This window comes from Lynx rufus, unplaced genomic scaffold (assembly GCF_022079265.1).
Source record: "Lynx rufus isolate CCGP_SWC_20201006 ecotype Redwood Valley unplaced genomic scaffold, mLynRuf1.p SCAF_13, whole genome shotgun sequence".
Taxonomy (NCBI): Eukaryota; Metazoa; Chordata; class Mammalia; order Carnivora; family Felidae; genus Lynx; species Lynx rufus.
Window position 1 is genome coordinate 49,868,609 of NW_025814827.1, and position 21,040 is coordinate 49,889,648.

Sequence of the window (21,040 nt, forward strand, 5' to 3'; positions counted from 1 at the left end):
AGGCTGAGATACCCTCACCATAAGCCCCACCCCCAGCACAGCACCATACAATAGAATAGGAAAGGTTTGGACCATACATTTAGCACTCCAGTTTTTAAGGTTCCCAGCCAGGGGATAAATCCTTAAAACACCTCAGTATGAAAGCCAGCAGGATTTACATCATTGATTCCACAGGACAAGAGCAAAGAAAAGGCAGTTGATGGGGACATGAGCACTCACCATGGCTATCCACCCAGGGCTGAAGACAGAGGGAACAGGTAAAAATGCCTATCTCCCAGTCTTTTCCGGGAAGAGGTTCGGTTGCATTTTTTTCAAGCTACAGCCTGAGAGTCCAGCTGTTAGTCAACAAACATCTAGGTGATGACTGTGATCCTACTAAGAGCCCAAATGAGTCAAAAGTCACTTTCCCTGCCTTCTCCCCATGGCTCACTCCAATAATAAACACAGGTTGCCAGTATCCCCCTGGAAGGAGCAAATCCACACATCTAGAGCTTTATCATTTATGACTGCCATCCTAGGGACAGGCTCCAAAATTACCTGAGCTTTGATAGCCAACAAGGTTTGCATTCACAAGTTCCAGAGGAGTACAGAAAATAGGGAAGCAGTTATTAAATGAGCACAGAAGAACTACCCCAGGCTATACACATAGGCCCAGCATAGAGAAAACTCAAAAACAAACAAACAAACAAACAAACAAAAAACCCAAAAACAAAAACGAAAACAAAAACAAAAAAACCTAATAAGGATGTTTAATCAGCTATAAAAACCTTTCAACAACAAAAGTCCAGGACCAGTGGCTTCATGGATGAATTCTTCCAAACATTTAAGGAAGAATTAATACCAACCCTTAGCAAACTCTTCCAAAATAAATAAATAAATAAATGAATAAAATAATAGGAGGGGAAAGAACATTTCTAAAACCATTATACAAAAGCCAGAATTACCCTGATACCAAAGCCTTATAAGGACACTACAAAAAACTAATAAATTATAGGCCAATATCCCTGATGAACATACACCACAATTAAGTGGCATTTATTTCTAGGATGGCAAGGATGGCTCAACATATGCAATTCAGTAAGTGTGGCACACCACACTAACAAATGAAAGATAGAAATGCTGTGAGCATTCCAATAGATGCAGAAAGATGTTTGACAAAATTAAATCACATTTCATGATTTAAAAAAAATATACAACAAACCAGGAATAGAAGAAATTACCTCAAAATTATAAAGGCCCTTTATGACAAGTCCACAGTGAATATCAAACTCCAGGGTTAAAAAAAAAAAGCTTTTCCTCTGGGATCAGGAACAAGACAAGTTTGCCAACTCTCACCATTTTTATTCAACTTAGCACTGGATGTCCTAGCCAGAGCATTTAGGCAAGAAAAAGAAGTAACACCATCCAAATTGGAAAGCAAGAGATAAAACTGCCTCTGTTTGTAGATAACACAGTTTATATACTGAAACCCTAAAAACTCCACAAAATTTTTCAGAATAAATGAATTCAGTAAATATACAGGATATAAAATCAATATACAAAAACCAGTTGTGTTTCTATATATACTAACAATGAACTACTGGAAAGAGAAATTAAGAAAATTATCCCGTTTGCAATAGCATCAAAAAGAATAAAATATCTAGCAAGAAATTTAACCAAAAAGGTGAAACTCTGAAAACTCTAAAACAATGATGAAATAAATGGAAGAAAACAAATAAATGGAAAGATATTCCATGTTCATGGATTGGAAGAATTTATAATATTAATCCATACTATTCAAAGTGATCTACAGATTCAGTGCAATCCCCATCTAAATCGCAGTGGCACTTTTCACAGAAACAGGAAAAAAAAAACCCTACAAATTGTTTGGAACCACAAAGACCCCAAATAGCCAGAATAATTTTCAGTTAAAAAAAACAAAGCTGGAGGCATTATGCTTCCTTGTTTCAAACTAAATTACAACTAGAATAATTAAAACAGCTGGTATTGAGATTAAAAACAGACACGCATATCAGTGGAACAGAAAGGAAAGCCCAGAAATAAATCCATGCATTTCTAATCAATTAACTTATGACAAAAGAACAAAGAACATACAATGGGAAAAAGGATAGTCCCTTCAATAAATTGTGCTGGTAAAATTGGATGTCCACTTGCAAAAGAGTAAAATTAGCCCCTATCTTGCACCACACACAAAAATCAACTCAAAATGGATTAAAGAATATGTGAGTTGAAAATATAAAATCCCTGTAAGAAAACATTAGGCAGATGCTCCTTGACTGCACAAAAAAGGAAATCATCAAAAAAGTGATAAGGCAACCTGTGGAATTGGAGAAAATATTTGCAAACCACAAATCTGATAAGGAGCTAATATCTAAAATATATAAGGAATTCATACAACCCATTTGCAAAAAAGTAATAATCCAATTTTAAAAAATGGGCAAAGATCTAAAGATACACTTTTTTCAAAGAAAACATACAAATGGCTAACTTGCATATAAAAATGTGCTCAAAATCACTAATCATGAGACAGTAAATCAAAACCACAAACAGATACCACCTCACACTAAACATGAACTAAGTGCTTTGGTTTATTCATAGAAATTGAGGACTCCTGCTTAAGATCTGAAAGATTTCAAAGAAATTGTTTAGTTATGCCCTTATGAGTATGAGATAGATAAGAATATGTTTCTAAAAATAAGCCATTATCAGTCGCTGGACATTTGCACTTAGTATCTCATCGCTGTCTTTAAATTAAAAAGAGATTAAAGGAGGTGTTAAGTTTTGAGAGTTTTGTTCTGTGTTTTGTTTGTTTGGTATAATTGACAAATAAAATTGTAATGTATTTAAAGGTAACAACATTATAATTTGATATATGTAGATATCTTGAAACGATTCCAACATTCCAATTAATTAACATATCCAACACAATGTTATCAACCATAGCAACCATGTTAAACATTACATCTTCAGATAAATAACATCTGAGGATATATAATACTTGGCTATTGTGAAAAACACTGCAATGAACATGGGAGTACTAATAGATCTTCAAGATAGTGATTTTGTTCTTTTGTATATACTGTATATGTAAAGGTAGAATTGATGGATCATACAGTAATTTCATTTTTAATTTTTTGAGGAGCTTCATAGCTTCATAAAGAAGTTGAGGTACACACACACATACACACACTATACACACACTCACACAATAAAATATTATTCAACCATCAAAAGGAATGAAAACTTGCCATTGGCAACAGTGTAGATAGACTTAAAGAATAAAATGTAAGCAAAATAAATCAAAGAAAGACAAATACCATATGATTTCACTCATATGTGGAATTTAAGAAACAAAACAGATGAGGGGCACTTGGTGGCTCAGTAGGTTAAGCAACTGACTCTTGATTTCAGCTCAGGTCATGATCTCCCCGTTTTTGAGTTTGAATCCTGCATCAGGCTCTGTGCAAACAGTACAGAGCCTGCTTGGGATTCTGTCTCCCTCTCTCTCTGCCCCTCCCTTCTTGCTCTATCTCTCTCTCTCCAAAATAAATAAAATTAAAAAAAAAAAAAAGAAAACAGAAGAACAAAGGAGAAGGGGAGAAAAAAGAGAGGGAGGCAAATCATAAAAGACTCTTAACTACAGAGGAAAAAAGGTTGCTGGAGGGGTGCGGATGGGCTACATAGGTGATAGGTATTAAGGAGAGGACTTGTGAGGAGCCACTGCGTGTTAGAGATAAGTGATGAATAACTAAATTCTACCCCTGCAACCAATATTACACTATATGTTAACTAACTAGAATTTATATAAAAGCTTGAAACAAAAAAGAAGAAGAAAAAAATAAAAATAAGCCATTATGAAAACAGTATATCCTTAGAACAATGGCTTTCAACTGGAAATGATTTTACCCCTCAGGAGACATTTGGCAATTTCAGGAAACATTTTTTGGTTGTCACAACTTTGGGTGGGAAATTTCTAGTGCCTAGAGGCTGGAAATGTGGCTAAATCTACAATGCACAGGAAAAACCTACATAAAAAAAGCATCATCCAACATGTCAGTAGCGTCTAAGGAGAGAAGTCTTGCTTTGGAGTACTATCTTCTTGCACTTATCTAGGTTAATATATACCTAACAAAGAGTCTATTTACTTAAGAATTCCCAAACTGTAAACCCTTGAGCATTAAATCCACGAGCATCAAGACTTCTATCACTTTTTGGCCTATGAAAAAAGAAATTATTTATAATTTAAGCTAACACTCTTTAAAAACTCTGGTATTTAATATTCTTTTATAATTATACTGCAAAAATGTTTTACTTGTAATAAGAAAGAAGTAATGCTTGAGAACAGTGGAAATGTGTCAGGATTAAGAGAGCAAGAAGATAAGCTACAGACTGGTAGAAAATATTAATAAAGGACACAGGTGACAGAGTACTGTTATCCAAAATATGCAGAGAACCCTTTTTTAAAAATTTTTTTGAAATTTATTTATTTTAAGAGACAGAAGGAGTGAGGAGGGGAGGCATAGAGAGAGAGGGAGAGATAAAATCTTAAGCAGGCTCCACACGAATAATGTAGAGCCTGCTAAGATGCTCGAAATCACGAACCCATGAGATCATGACCTGAGCCAAAACCAAAAGTCGGATGCTTAGTGACATGAGCCGCCCAGGTGCCCCTAAAATATGAAAATGACTCTTAAAACTCAACAGTAAGAAAATGAAAAAGCCTGATTTTAAAAAAGGGAGAAAATCTGACCAGATACCTCACTAAAGAAGATTCACAGATACCAGATAAGCATATGAGAAAATGTGCATCATAGATCATTAGAGTAATGCAAGTTAAAATAATAAGACACCACTACAGAACAATGAGAACACCAAAAATTCAGAACAGTAATAACACTAGATGCTAGCAAGAAAATGGGGCAAAAAGGAACACTCATCTACTACTGGTGGGAATGCAAAAAGGTACAGCACTTTTTTTAAATTTAAGTTTATTTTGAAAGAGACAGAGACAGCACAAGTGGGGGAGAGGCAGAGAGAGGCAAAGAGAATCCCAAGCAGGCTCTGCACTGCCAGCACAGAGCCCCATGTGGGGCTTGAACCATGAGATCATGTCCTGAGCCAAAACTAAGAGTCGGACATGGAACTGACTTAGCCACCCAGATATAGCTTGGTTCAAAGACAGTTTGGTTATTCCCTAGAAAACTCAACATAGTCATAGCATGCAAATGAGCTCCTTAGTATTTACCCCAATGAGTTGAAAACGATGCCTGCACAAAAACCTGCACAGCAGCCTTATTCATAATTTCTAAAATTTTTTTTCAGAATTTGAATGGGTAATAAACTGTAAATAATGGAATATCACTCAGCACAAAAAAGAAATGAGCTATTGGTTCATGAGAAGACATGGAAAAACTTAAATGCATATTATATGTGAAAGCAGCCAATCTGAAAGGCTGCACATTCTGTATGATTCCAATACTATGATATTCTGGAAAAGGCAAACTATGGAGACAGTAAAAAGATCACTGGTTTCCAGGGGTTAGGAGGGGAGGGGGTGCTGAACAGGCAGAACTCAGAGGATTTGGGGGACAGTAAAACTACTTTGTATGATACTATAATGTGGCATACATGTTATTATACATATGTCAAAATCCATACAATATACACTCCCAAGAGTAAACTCTAATGTAAACTATAAACTTTGGGTAACAGTGCCAAGCAGGTTTATGGATTGTAATGAATTTATTGCTGTGGTGCAGGTTGTTCATAACAGGAGAGGCTATGCCTGTGGAGGGTCTGGGAGTATATAGGCACTCTCTGCAACTCTTGCTCAATATTGCTGTGCATCTAAAATAAAGCTTATTGCATAAATAATAATTATGAGCACCATAAACCAGTACACATCATTCAGGTTTGTTTTCTACTCCTTTCCTCTTCAGTATCTCTTCAGAAAAGGAAAACTTTTATTTTCCCTGCATATGCATAAAAGCAGAATTTAGTTTTAACTGAGTTAGGGTATGTTTAGTGGCAAATCACTTCTGACTCTGACGCTCATATAGCCTCTATAAATAAATTTTTAGGTGGGAAGCATCAAGAGTATCCATGTGGTATTACCTATTTTGCTAGAATTCATATTCTTTAGTATTTAGCCACAGCAATCTCCTCCAAATGTTCCTTTGATTTCTCTCAGTTGCCTGTGGTGGTGCTGGTCATCTGGTTCTTGAAGACACAAGAGGAGTTCCTGATTTGTAGCACCTGCTCATCTTCATGATAGGCATGCTTCCACCATGGCCTATGTCAAGGTACAGCTTTACAACATTCACAAAATTCTTCCTCCTATTCTTAGCTCATGTTATATTTCACCCAACTTCTTTATTTTATTTATCTTCTCTTTATGTTTCTCCCCTGTGTGTTCCTCTACTTAAGTTTAAAAAAAATTTTTTTTTCAACGTTTATTTATTTTTGGGACAGAGAGAGACAGAGCATGAACGGGGGAGGGGCAGAGAGAGAGGGAGACACAGAATCGGAAACAGGCTCCAGGCTCCGAGCCATCAGCCCAGAGCCTGACGCGGGGCTCGAACTCACGGACCGCAAGATCATGACCTGGCTGAAGTCGGACGCTTAACCGACTGCGCCACCCAGGCGCCCCTCCTCTACTTAAGTTTTAAAAACATATCCATTGTTCCTGAGCTGATTTTCACAACTATAAGGAGATGTCAATATTCAGAAGTAACTGCAATAGTTTATAGCATCTCCTTACCTGGCCCAACCGTTGGCATTTAAAGAATATAGCTTAAGAGTTAAGAAAGGAATCTTTATTAACATCAATTTCCAGTTGTTTGTCAAATACAGCCCTCTCCACTCCCACCAGCTTGTGGTGATTGTACTTCTACAATCTTAATAATTTAAAATATTTTGTTCCTAATCACATTTTTTTACTGAGTGAAATGAGGCAGTAAAGGAGAAGAGAAAGTAACATACTTTTAAGGAGGATAATCATATGACAGATAAGCAGTTACCATTTTTCCCTGCCATGATACATGAGATGGATGAGGTTTCTACGTGGCTTAATCTGGAGTAGATCTCAGGGACATCTAGCATTTAATTACATCTACCTTACAAGTAACAATATGTGAATAAGCAGAAGTTATAATAGCCAATGATTATCTTGAATCAACTCCAATTTTTATAAAATCCACTTCCTAATTTTACATTAGTAAGTAATGGTGTGACATAACTCATAATAGATCGCCATTATCTAATTTGTTTTAAAATAGGTCTTTAAAGCTATTATTTCCTTATCAATGATAATAAAAATAGCACTGAGAAAGATAACACAACACTGAGTGGTTTTAGACTGTTTTTTACCGAAGGTCACATAGCCAATGAGTGACAGAACAAAAATCCATTCATTCATTCACTCAACGGAAATTTATTCCATGCTAACATTATTCCATATAAAAAGTTATCTGTTCTGTTCAGTTTATAGTCCATTGAGGGACAAATAATATTAATTCATGATCACAACACAGTAATAAATGCTACAAGTATGCTTAGAATACTCTTGGAGCACGTAAGTGGGCACCTAAATAATACTGAGGGCAAGAGAAGGAAGTAAAACATAAGCTGAAATTTAAAGAGCTATTTGAAGTTAGGTAGATAAATCATGTTGGGAAGGACATGCCCATAGGTAACAACACACTGAAAGGCAGTGAAAAAATATGGTCATTTTGAATAACTTCCCTAACTTCAATGTGACTGGATGAAAGAATGCATAAATCTAAATGGGGAGAAATAAAGCCAGAGAGGTAGGCAGAGGCCAACAATATAAGTAATTTCACCTTTTATTTTTTGCCCACAATACCTCACTTGAAAAATAGGCACTCCACTTAGTCCCTGCATCTCCTTACAGTGATGATTCTAAAGTGATTTTGTGAAAGGAGCCCATCTCAGACACGGCAGAGCTTCTGACCATTGAAACCCTTTCAGAAAGCTAAGTGGGCCTATTGATGGATTTTAAGCAGGGAAATGACACAGTCAAAAATGAAATTTAGGAAAGATATTTCAGCAGTAGCACAGAGGATTGGAGGATCAGGAAGTTGAAGGATTGGCCAGAATACATTTGGAATAATTCATATGAGAAGTGCTGATAGTTCAGTTAAACCTGTGGTGATGGCAATGCAGTCAAAGATTCAAATATTAGTCTGTACATGTTGATACCTGATAGAACATAGAGATTTGGTAATGTAGGGCAGAATAGCTCCATATTTCTGATTTATTTCTATAGCTCCATTATTCTAAACACTTTGGAGGTCACAGACTTCTTTCAGAATTTGACTAACCCCTGTCCTATAACTAATAGGAATTTATTCTATTTCATGAGTTCCATGAATCTATCTAAAACAGCAAGCTAAATAACACTACGTTATATTAATCTATGAAGATATGAATACATAACAGTTTGGAGAGGAAGGATGATAGTTCTTTCATTATAGACACATTAATGTGCTTACAGAACATTTAAGAACTTGGTTATATTGGTCTGAAAGATAGCAAATTGTTGGTGAAGACAGAGTATTAAATATCTCATCTGAAGACACTGTGTAGAGTGAACAGAACAATAATAAAGGGTTTGAATCCCTCAACCATGATCATGTAAGGAATGATCAAAGGTCAGAGACACACATGGGAAAGAAAGATGACAAAAGAAATCTGGACATCAAAGTGAGGGATTTCAATTACCACAGTCAGAATCTGGAGATTAAAGTAATACCATGTGTGGATTTATAGACTTTTCCAAAATTTTGACCCAGTAGAGATTCTGGTGATGTTTAATGCTCTGGGTGTTACTTTATATATACTATATGTGTATATTTCTTTCCTAAAATCTTGAATAATTACTAACTTACACTTGATATGTGCGTGTGCATGTGTGTGTGTGTGTGTAGCTGCTTAATCTCACAAATACCCTATATTATAAGTAAAGATAATAAAGCTTAGGTTCAAACCTGGGTATGGCTCCAGGCTAAGAAATCTTCCTATTTTATCAGAAGAGAGAAAGATAAATGTAACTGATTTAGAGGCTATTTAACATTGCTAATTATTGCTATGTAACGGTGGGTGAATCACTGTTTAATACACTGAATAGTGTTAAAAAAAACAATAAAGAGAAGCAAAGTCCAACAGAGTTTCCTCTTCACCCCACCTGTTTTATAGAACCAAATCTTCCTTTATCAATGGATAGGAAGCTAGTATCATGTAAAAAATAAAATGAATGGTAGCATTCAGGATATAGGAGATGACTTTATAATATAAAGTGTTCACACATCTTAGATTTTAGTAATCTCCCCTTGGCAAACAAGTTCAAAATACATTGAAACCTTTCCTTAAGATCTATGCAACAATGATTTTTTTGTAAAAATATGGATGACAGTAATATATATCTGATATACTTTTCAGTTTTCAAGGCAACATACCTTACATCCTTTGATACTCAGAATCCCTTGAGCTATACAGGAATACTCTTGATGAAAATGGAAGCCTAAGAGAATTGCATAGCAATGTAAGTTTATTTTTTATTTTTTTATTTTTTTTGTATCCTACAGTAATTTTATTTTTTTTCCTGATTCTTTTATTATTTATTTATTTATTTATTTATTTATTTATTTATTTATTTATTTATTTTATATATATATATATATACGAAATTTATTGACAAATTGGTTTCCATACAACACCCAGTGCTCATCCCAACAGGTGCCCTCCTCAATACCCATCACCCACCCGCCCCTCCCTCCCACCCGCCATCAACCCTCAGTTTGTTCTCAGTTTTTAACAGTCTCTTATGCTTTGGCTCTCTCCCACTCTAACCTCTTTTTTTTTTTTTTTTTCCTTCCCCTCCCCCATGGGTTCCTGTTAAGTTTCTCAGGATCCACATAAGAGTGAAACCATATGGTATCTGTCTTTCTCTGTATGGCTTATTTCACTTAGCATCACACTCTCCAGTTCCATCCACGTTGCTACAAAAGGCCATATTTCATTTTTTCTCATTGCCACGTAGTATTCCATTGTGTATACAAACCACAATTTCTTTATCCATTCATCAGTTGATGGACATTTAGGCTCTTTCCATAATTTGGCTATTGTTGAGAGTGCTGCTATGAACATTGGGGTACAAGTGCCCCTATGCATCAGTACTCCTGTATCCCTTGGGTAAATTCCTAGCAGTGCTATTGCTGGGTCATAGGGTAGGTCTATTTTTAATTTTCTGAGGAACCTCCACACTGCTTTCCAGAGCGGCTGCACCAATTTGCATTCCCACCAACAGTGCAAGAGGGTTCCCGTTTCTCCACATCCTCTCCAGCATCTATAGTCTCCTGATTTGTTCATTTTGGCCACTCTGACTGGCGTTAGGTGATAATCTGAGTGTGGTTTTGATTTGTATTTCCCTGATGAGGAGCGACGTTGAGCATCTTTTCATGTGCCTGTTGGCCATCCGGATGTCTTCTTTAGAGAAGTGTCTATTCATGTTTTCTGCCCATTTCTTCACTGAGTTATTTGTTTTTCGTGTGTGGAGTTTGGTGAGCTCTTTATAGATTTTAGATACCAGCCCTTTGTCCGATATGTCATTTGCAAATATCTTTTCCCATTCCGTTGGTTGCCTTTTAGTTTTGTTGGTTGTTTCCTTTGCTGTGCAGAAGCTTTTTATCTTCATAAGGTCCCAGTAATTCACTTTTGCTTTTAATTCCTTTGCCTTTGGGGATGTGTCGAGAAAGAGATTGCTACGGCTGAGGTCAGAGAGGTCTTTTCCTGCTTTCTCCTCTAGGGTTTTGATGGTTTCCTGTCTCACATTTAGGTCCTTTATCCATTTTGAGTTTATTTTTGTAAATGGTGTGAGAAAGTGGTCTAGTTTCAACCTTCTGCATGTTGCTGTCCAGTTCTCCCAGCACCATTTGTTAAAGAGGCTGTCTTTTTTCCACTGGATGTTCTTTCCTGCTTTGTCAAAGATGAGTTGGCCATACGTTTGTGGGTCTAGTTCTGGGGTTTCTATTCTATTCCATTGGTCTGTGTGTCTGTTTTTGTGCCAATAGCATGCTGTCTTGATGATGACAGCTTTGTAGTAGAGGCTAAAGTCTGGGATTGTGATGCCTCCTGCTTTGGTCTTCTTCTTCAAAATTCCTTTGGCTATTCGGGGCCTTTTGTGGTTCCATATGAATTTTAGGATTGCTTGTTCTAGTTTTGAGAAGAATGCTGGTGCAATTTTGATTGGGATTGCATTGAATGTGTAGATAGCTTTGGGTAGTATTGACATTTTGACAATATTTATTTTTCCAATCCATGAGCAGGGAATGTCTTTCCATTTCTTTAAATCTTCTTCAATTACCTTCATAAGCTTTCTATAGTTTTCAGCATACAGATCCTTTACATCTTTGGTTAGATTTATTCCTACTATTTTATGCTTCTTGGTGCCATTGTGAATGGGATCAGTTTCTTTATTTGTCTTTCTGTTGCTTCATTGTTAGTGTATAAGAATGCAACTGATTTCTGTACATTGATTTTGTATCCTGCAACTTTGCTGAATTCATGTATCAGTTCTAGCAGACCTTTGGTGGAGTCTATCGGATTTTCCAGGTATAATATCATGTCATCTGCAAAAAGCGAAAGCTTGACTTCATCTTTGCCAATTTTGATGCCTTTGATTTCCTTTTGTTGTCTGATTGCTGATGCTAGAACTTCCAGCACTATGTTAAACAACAGCGGTGAGAGTGGGCATCCCTGTCGTGTTCCTGATCTCAGGGAAAAAGCTCTCAGTTTTTCCCCGTTGAGGATGATGTTAGCTGTGGGCTTTTCATAAATGGCTTTTATGATGTGTAAGTATGTTCCTTCTATCCCGACTTTCTCAAGGGTTTTTATTAAGAAAGGTTGCTGGATTTTGTCAAAGGCCTTTTCTGCATCGATTGACAGGATCATATGGTTCTTCTCTTTTTTTTTGTTAATGTGATGTATCACGTTGATTGATTTGCGAATGTTGAACCAGCCCTGCATCCCAGGAATGAATCCCACTTGACCATGGTGAATAATTCTTTTTATATGCTGTTGAATTCGATTTGCTAGTATCTTATTGACAATTTTTGCATCCATATTCATCAGGGATATTGGCCTGTAGTTCTCTTTTTTGACTGGGTCTCTGTCTGGTTTAGGAATCAAAGTAATACTGGCTTCATAGAATGAGTCTGGAAGTTTTCCTTCCCTTTCTATTTCTTGGAATAGCTTGAGAAGGATAGGTATTATCTCTGCTTTAAACGTCTGGTAGAACTCCCCTGGGAAGCCATCTGGTCCTGGACTCTTATTTGTTGGGAGATTTTTGATAACCGATTCAATTTCTTCGCTGGTTATGGGTCTGTTCAAGCTTTCTATTTCCTCCTGATTGAGTTTTGGAAGAGTGTGGGTGTTCAGGAATTTGTCCATTTCTTCCAGGTTGTCCAATTTGTTGGCATATAATTTTTCATAGTATTCCCTGATAATTGTTTGTATCTCTGAGGGATTGGTTGTAATAATTCCATTTTCATTCATGATTTTATCTATTTGGGTCATCTCCCTTTTCTTTTTGAGAAGCCTGGCTAGAGGTTTGTCAATTTTGTTTATTTTTTCAAAAAACCAACTCTTGGTTTCGTTGATCTGCTCTACAGTTTTTTTAGATTCTATATTGTTTATTTCTGCTCTGATCTTTATTATTTCTCTTCTTCTGCTGGGTTTAGGCTGCCTTTGCTGTTCTGCTTCTATTTCCTTTAGGTGTGCTGTTAGATTTTGTATTTGGGATTTTTCTTGTTTCTTGAGATAGGCCTGGATTGCAATGTATTTTCCTCTCAGGACTGCCTTCGCTGCGTCCCAAAGCGTTTGGATTGTTGTATTTTCATTTTCGTTTGTTTCCATATATTTTTTAATTTCTTCTCTAATTGCCTGGTTGACCCACTCATTCGTTAGTAGGGTGTTCTTTAACCTCCATGCTTTTGGAGGTTTTCCAGACTTTTTCCTGTGGTTGATTTCAAGCTTCATAGCATTGTGGTCTGAAAGTATGCATGGTATAATTTCAATATTTGTAAACTTATGAAGGGCTGTTTTGTGACCCAGTATATGATCTATCTTGGAGAATGTTCCATGTGCACTCGAGAAGAAAGTATATTCTGTTGCTTTGGGATGCAGAGTTCTAAATATATCTGTCAAGTCCATCTGATCCAATGTCTCATTCAGGGCCCTTGTTTCTTTATTGACCGTGTGTCTAGATGATCAATCCATTTCTGTAAGTGGGGTGTTAAAGTCCCCAGCAAGTACCACATTCTTATCAATAAGGTTGCTTCTGTTTATGAGTAATTGTTTTATATATTTGGGGGCTCCGGTATTCGGCGCATAGACATTTATAATTGTTAGCTCTTCCTGATGGATAGACCCTGTAACTATTATATAATGTCCTTCTTCATCTCTTGTTACAGCCTTTAATTTAAAGTCTAGTTTGTCTGATAGAAGTATGGCTACTCCAGCTTTCTTTTGGCTTCCAGTAGCATGATAAATAGTTCTCCATCCCCTCACTCTCAATCTAAAGGTGTCCTCAGGTCTAAAATGAGTCTCTTGTAGACAGCAAATAGATGGGTCTTGTTTTTTTATCCATTCTGATACCCTATGTCTTTTGGTGGGCGCATTTAATCCATTTACATTCAGTGTTATTATAGAAAGATACGGGTTTAGAGTCATTGTGATGTCTGTATGTTTTATGCTTGTAGTGATGTCTCTGGTACTTTGTCTCACAGGGTCCCCCTTAGGATCTCTTGTAGGGCTGGTTTAGTGGTGACAAATTCCTTCAGTTTTTGTTTGTTTGGGAAGACCTTTATCTCTCCTTCTATTCTAAATGACAGACTTGCTGGATAAAGGATTCTTGGCTGCATATTTTTGCTGTCTAGCACCCTGAAAATCTCGTGCCAATTCTTTCTGGCCTGCCAAGTTTCAAAAGAGAGATCAGTCACGAGTCTTATAGGTCTCCCTTTATATGTGAGGGCACGTTTACCCCTTGCTGCTTTCAGAATTTTCTCTTTATCCTTGTGTTTTGCCAGTTTCACTATGATATGTCATGCAGAAGATCGATTCAAGTTACGTCTGAAGGGAGTTCTCTGTGCCTCTTAGATTTCAATGCCTTTTTCCTTCCCCAGTTCAGGGAAGTTCTCAGCTATTATTTCTTCAAGTACCCCTTCAGCACCTTTCCCTCTCTCTTCCTCCTCTGGGATACCAATTATGCGTATATTATTTCTTTTTAGTGTATCACTCAGTTCTCTAATTTTCCCCTCATACTCCTGGATTTTTTTTTATCTCTCTTTTTCTCAGCTTCCTCTTTTTCCATAACTTTATCTTCTAGTTCACCTATTCTCTCCTCTGCCTCTTCCATCCGAGCTGTGGTGGTTTCCATTTTGTTTTGCATTTCATTTAAAGCGTTTTTCAGCTCCTCGTGACTGTTCCTTAGTCCCTTGATCTCTGTAGCAAAAGATTCTCTGCTGTCCTGTATACTGTTTTCAAGCCCAGCGATTAATTTTATGACTATTATTCTAAATTCACTTTCTGTTATATTATTTAAATCCTTTTTGATCAGCTCATTAGCTGTTGTTATTTCCTGGAGATTCTTCTGAGGGGAATTCTTCCGCTTGGTCATTTTGGATAGTCCCTGGTGTGGTGAGGGCCTGCAGGGCACTTCCCCTGTGCTGTGGTGTATAACTGGGGTTGGTGGGTGGGGCCGCAGTCCAACCTGATGTCTGCCCCCAGCCCACCGCTGGGGCCACAGTCAGACTGGTGTGTGCCTTCTCTTCCCCTCTCCTAGGGGCGGGATTCACTGTGGGGTGGCGTGGCCCGTCTGGGCTACTTGCACACTGCCAGGCTTGTGATGCCGGGGATCTGGCGTATTAGCTGGAGTGGGTAGGCAAGGTGCACGGCGGCAGGGGGGCAGGCTTAGTGGCTTCTCCTTAGGTGATCCACTTCAGGAGGGTCCCTGTGGCAGCGGTAGGGAGTCAGATCCACTGCCAGAGGTTTGGCTCCGCAGAAGCACAGAGTTGGGTGTTTGTGCGGAGCGAGCAATTTCCCTGGCAGGAACCGGTTCCCTTTGGGATTTTGGCTGGGGGATGGGCGGGGGAGATGGCGCTGGCGAGCGCCTTTGTTCCCCACCAAACTGAGCTCTGTCATCCGGGGGCTCAGCAGCTCTCCCTCCCTTTGTCCTCCAGCCTTCCTGCTTTCTGAGCAGAGCTGTTAACTTATGACCTCCCAGACACTAAGTCACGCTTGCTGTGGGAACACAGTCCGTCAGGCCCCTCCGCTTTTCCAAGCCAGACTCAGGGACTCTGCTTGGCCGGCGAGCCGCCCCTCCGCCCAGGCTCCCTCCCGCCAGTCCGTGGAGCGCGCAGGGCCTAGCCGCCCTTCCTACCCTCTTCCGTGGGCCTCTCGTCTGCGCTTGGGTCTGGCGACTCCGTTCTGCTAATCCTCTGGCGGTTTTCTGGGTTATTTAGGCAGGTGTAGGTGGAATCTAAGTGATCAGCAGGACGCGCGGTGAGCCCAGCGTCCTCCTACGCCGCCATCTTCCCTCCAATCGCAATGTAAGTTTATTAAGAGCTAGAACCCAGCTCTTCTGGCTCCCATCAACCACACTCAGCTTGGAGTCTCACAATCTTTCTCATAGTGTAAATGACATTACTGCATTATGTCTTTGAGTCTACTCAATTTCCCTTTGGGGAAGTTCAAGCCCTGAACATTATTCTGAGTTCTGTTTAATTGAGGTCATATAACAAATTTCCAGTAAATGCATAAAAATCGTAGTTTAGCATAACACACAGTGCACCATTAACCCAAGTAGGCCTAGGTAAATGATCTAAAAATAAGAATCTCATTTATGCAGTCACTATGGAAACCTTTTAAGATTTTAATTTTGTTAAACAGTAGCAGTAGCATTCAAGTGTCATCAAAGAATGAATACTGCCACAGTACTCGGAAGGAAAACAAACAGGACTTAACATTTGGTTTATCTTTCAGTCAGGTCTACATCACTACTTCACTCCGCCAAAGTTAAAACAAGTCACATCACTTGGTGCATTCCTCAGGTGAGAATACCAGATACAACTGCTGAGTACTTGAAAATAGCTGGGGGGGGAGAAAGTGAATGCATGCGCAAGTACCTGGTCAGAGAAAAATCACGATTTCCAACAGAAACGGCAACTCTAATTTTACTCTTTATTATTTTTTTTTCATTTTTTTAATATGAAAATTATTGTCAAAATGGTTTCCATACAACACCCAGTGCTCATCCCAACAGGTGCCCTCAACACCCATCACCCACCCTCCCCTTCCTCCCACCCCCCATCAACCCTCAGTTTGTTCTCAGTTTTTAAGAGTCTCTTACGTTTTGGTTCCATCCTTCTCTAACCTTTTTTTTTTTCCTTCCCCTCCCCCATGGTCTTCTGTTAGTTTCTCAGGATCCACATTAGAGTGAAAACATATGGTATCTGTCTTTCTCTGTCTGACTTATTTCACTTAGCATTACACTCTCCAGTTCCATCCATGTTGCTACAAAAGACCATATTTCATTCTTTCTCATTGCCACGTAGTATTCCATTGTGTATATAAACCACGGTTTCATTATCCATTCATCAGTTGATGGACATTTAGGCTCTTTCCATAATTTGGCTATTGTTGAAAGTACTGCTATAAACATTGGGGTACAAGTGCCCCTATGCATCAGCAGTCCTGTATCCCTTGAGTAAATTTCTAGCAGTGCTATTGCTGGGTCATAGGGTAGATCTATTTTTTTTTTTTGAGGAACCTCCACACTCTTTTCCAGAGTGGCTGCACCAGTTTGCATTCCCACCAACAGTGAAAGCAACTCTAATTTTAGAAATCTGAAGATGACTTATCTTGAGCTCTGATAGTTGATGTTATATTTCCTTGAAGTTTCAAAAGAAGAGATCTGTTTCTGCTCATCTTTCAAATTCACAAGGTCAAAGACTATCAAAAAAAGATGAATACGCTGTTGACAGGAATTTGACCATATCACAAGTTTGTTCTCAGTGGCTTTGTTGTACCAAGGAAGTTGTTCTGTGACAATGAAATGTTTTCTACAGACACCTTCTCCTATCATACCACACCATGTGAAAGAAAGATGTGCAGAATAAATGATCTAAGAATTTTAGGTCCAGTGGGGATTTTGAGAGCCTAAATATGGCTGAGTGTTATCATTAATATTAAACAAAATTTGTTGTTGTCATAAGGAGACCGTCAAAGTGATCTTTGACTCAGTTATCTATAAAATGACAGTGCAAAGATTTTAAAAGTCCTTTCTGTGCATTTTAATGGCTGCACACATATACTTAATAAGAATTTTGCAAACACCAGTTTTCAAATTTTTCTATACAATGCTCTCCTACAGCATTTCCTTCAACATACTTACCAGAACTCAACTGTAAATGCTTTGGTATTTTTATTCATTTTTTATATTTTTAAATCATGTCATAACTCTTTAAGATCATTAAAAAAAACATTTGTATATATCTATTACACTTCCTAAAGTACTTAACTGGTATTACTCAAATATATTTTTAAACTATATACTTTATAAATGTCAGATATAATTATGAGTCATAAACTTTAAAAATTCTTGAAAGGAAATTTCAATGTTTCTTGAAAATGGAATCCAGTATCTCAAAATTCATAGAGTGATTTTCTTTCTGATGAGAATTACTCATTACTTCATGAAATATTCTCAGTGAATATAATGCTGTACATTTTACTCTCTAGGCTATTTCATACATACTACCTTCTTTCCCTAAGTCCCTTTATCTAATTCAGTAATGATTTCCAATGGTACATTAGAACACAGTGTGACCTTCATTAATTTAGGACTATGACCTATTCAGTTTCAAGTTCCTTACAATGTACCCACTTTATCTTCAACATTAGGCAAGCACATAGCATTTTGCACATGCACCAATCATGCTTTCATAATAGATTGCTAATAATTATTTTATAAACAGCATAAAAATTGAGCTTGCCCCACCTCAGTGTATTGAGGACAATGATTTCAAATTATTTATTATTTATTTATTAAAGTTTATTTTTAGAGAGAGAGTGCACACATGAGCATGAGTGATGGGGGGAAGGGCAGATAGAGAAGGAGAGAGAGAATCCCACGCAGGCTCCACCCTGTCAGCTCAGAGCCCAGTACAGGATATGATCCTTCATACCATGAGATCATGACCTAAGCAGAAATCGAGAATTGGATGCTTAACATACGAAGCCACACAGGCACCCCACAAATTATTTAAAAGTGGATAATAACGGACATTTACATGTTCTCAAGAGGGAGATCTATTCAGTCATCAACTTTTTCTGGTTGTCTAGCAATATGTTACAATCTATAAAAAACAAATACTGAATAATAACCTTTAACCAACCCACAATTTTTGGACAGTCACTTCAACTGTTAAAACCCTACACTTTGAAACAAAAAGCAGAGTGGGAGAGAGGTAGAAAAGGGATAAAGGAAAAAGGAATGGGGGGAGGAGGGAGAGGGAGAGAGGAGGAAAAGAAATTAAGTAAAGCCCAGATGAACATAATAGGACTAAACACTCTCAATTACAGTATCTGATATTGGTAACATAACCAGTTTAATGTACAGAAGTACCACACAGCATTCTGTACAATTTAAGCTCTTGTAACTAACTCTGAAAAAGGTAAAACTGCCACATGGTTAACCAAAATCTAATATATCATAAATCTGTCCACAGTAAAGAATTCACTTCAAAGTGAATTACAAACATTTCCAACATTGCAAAATAAGCTAAACTCATTTAGGCATTTAACTCAATTAGAAATAATATATTGTTGATTATGTATGTGAAGTTTATTCATTCATTTGAATGTCTAGCACTCACAACTGATTAAATCAGATTGTGTACTCTGAATATTAAACATATTAGATACTTCAAGATTTTACTTCTGTAAATTGAGGAACTCAATTTCATTTAAAAGCAGGTAACAATTAAAATGAAGTTTTACGATAATGTATCACAGTCTACATAAAATTGGTTTTTATAGGTAGTCTTCTGATAATTTCTTTAGATCTCAGTTCTACAGTAATGTCATCAAATACATTGGACAAAAATCCAGGAGGGGAATAAAAATGCAATGTGGATGGTAAAATGTAATAATCCTGGCTCAGTAAAGAATTAAATTTGATGAGATCACCAACCCTTTTCTCATATCTTACATTTGCTCCAACTTTGCTGCTTTGAGATTGACAGCTGAAAATAATAAAAGTCCAATTATTTTGATGAGTGCCACATACTATGTTTGGTGTCTGGAACCAAATTCAGGAAAAGAAATTTTGGCCCATTCTCCATACTGCCTAATATCCCCAAATTCGTATGATTCAGATCTATAGGACTGTCATACTAGGAGATGAAGGAGAATCAAGACATAATAATGTAACATAAAAGACAAGGTCAATGGAGTCAGATGATTTAAGTCAAAATCGAGGTTTATGACATTAGTTTTATGAATAAAAATATCTCTTAATCTGGACTCCAGATTCACTCAATACAAAATGTCAATGACAATATTTATCTTCTCTGTTTCCTCACAGAGTTAATTCACAAGTTATATTAAATAATGTCAATGAAAATGATTTTTAAAATATTTGACCAGCAAAATGTGGACAATAGTATGGTAATATAAACCGTAATAAAAAAAAATTGGAAAAGGACAATGTTGAAGGAGAAGAAGGAGAAGTAGAGATTTCTGGAACTCAGTTAAATTCTTCAAACTTGGCAATTTAAGAAAGCAACATTCTCCATAACAATTAAGTAATAAAATAACCTGCTATGTCAATATGCAGCAACACTTTCTAGAGCAGAAATTCTATTGTATTTTATTTTCATGGATGAGTGGATTGTCTATTAGACTCATATACATGTTAAAGCCTATCTTCTACTTTCACCAAATATCTATACCACAAAAACCACCTACCTCACCTTCCCACTCTTGGTCAATCACTCTTCATGTGCTCCAATAGCATAATATCTTAAGACATTCACAAACTTCACCACGAGAAGTGTAATCATGGATTTCTCAGTCTACACTAAGCTTCTTGGGGTCAGGAATTCCTACTTTGTATCCTTGGAACTATTTGACTCCAGTATGAACCTTTTAAGTAATCCAAAGGATGTTGGTCAGTATATTGGTTCAATGAGAGTCTGTTGCCTGATTTAACAAGTGAAATACAGGATGTCCAGTTAAATTTGAATTTCAGATACACAACACAAATTTGGGACATACTTATATGAAATATTTATTGTTTATCTGAAATTCAAATATAAGTATGTGTCCTATATTTCATCTGACAATGCTAAATGAGAGGGAAAAATGTTTGATGGCTTCAAGGCAGTTGAATTCAGATAACTACATCAAGAAATCATTTAAATTCAACTTTAAGTTAGAAATACTACATGTAAGGAATAACAAAATCTTCTAAGTTAAGAAGTGAATTTACTGCTCAGAGAAGCACAAAACTTTCTAATACACTAATCGAACAAGAAAGAAAACAATAAAGAAAGCCCTTCAACTTAGGATATCAATTTTGCCATTGTTGTGGATTAGATTATTGCTTAGCAAATACATCTCAATTTCTTTGAAGGTGGACTTGAGCAATTACTTTGCTTTGGTTGATTTTGTGTATGTGGGCAAGCAACAGTGTGCCAATCTCAAGCCTAGGTCTTAAGAAATTGAGCACAACTTCTACTATGAAAATAACATGCCCAGGTAGTTGCCTTTTTAGCCTACGCTATGGAGCACAACAGAAAAAGCCAAACCCATCAAACTGATAGCTTGATGAAGAGTCACTCCAGCTGACCAGTAGACCTGTGATTAAGGAATATGTGTGTAATGTTGAATGTCAATAAAATTTTACTGACATTTGGTATGCAGGATTTCTACAACCATCTGTACAAGAGTAGGCAATCGA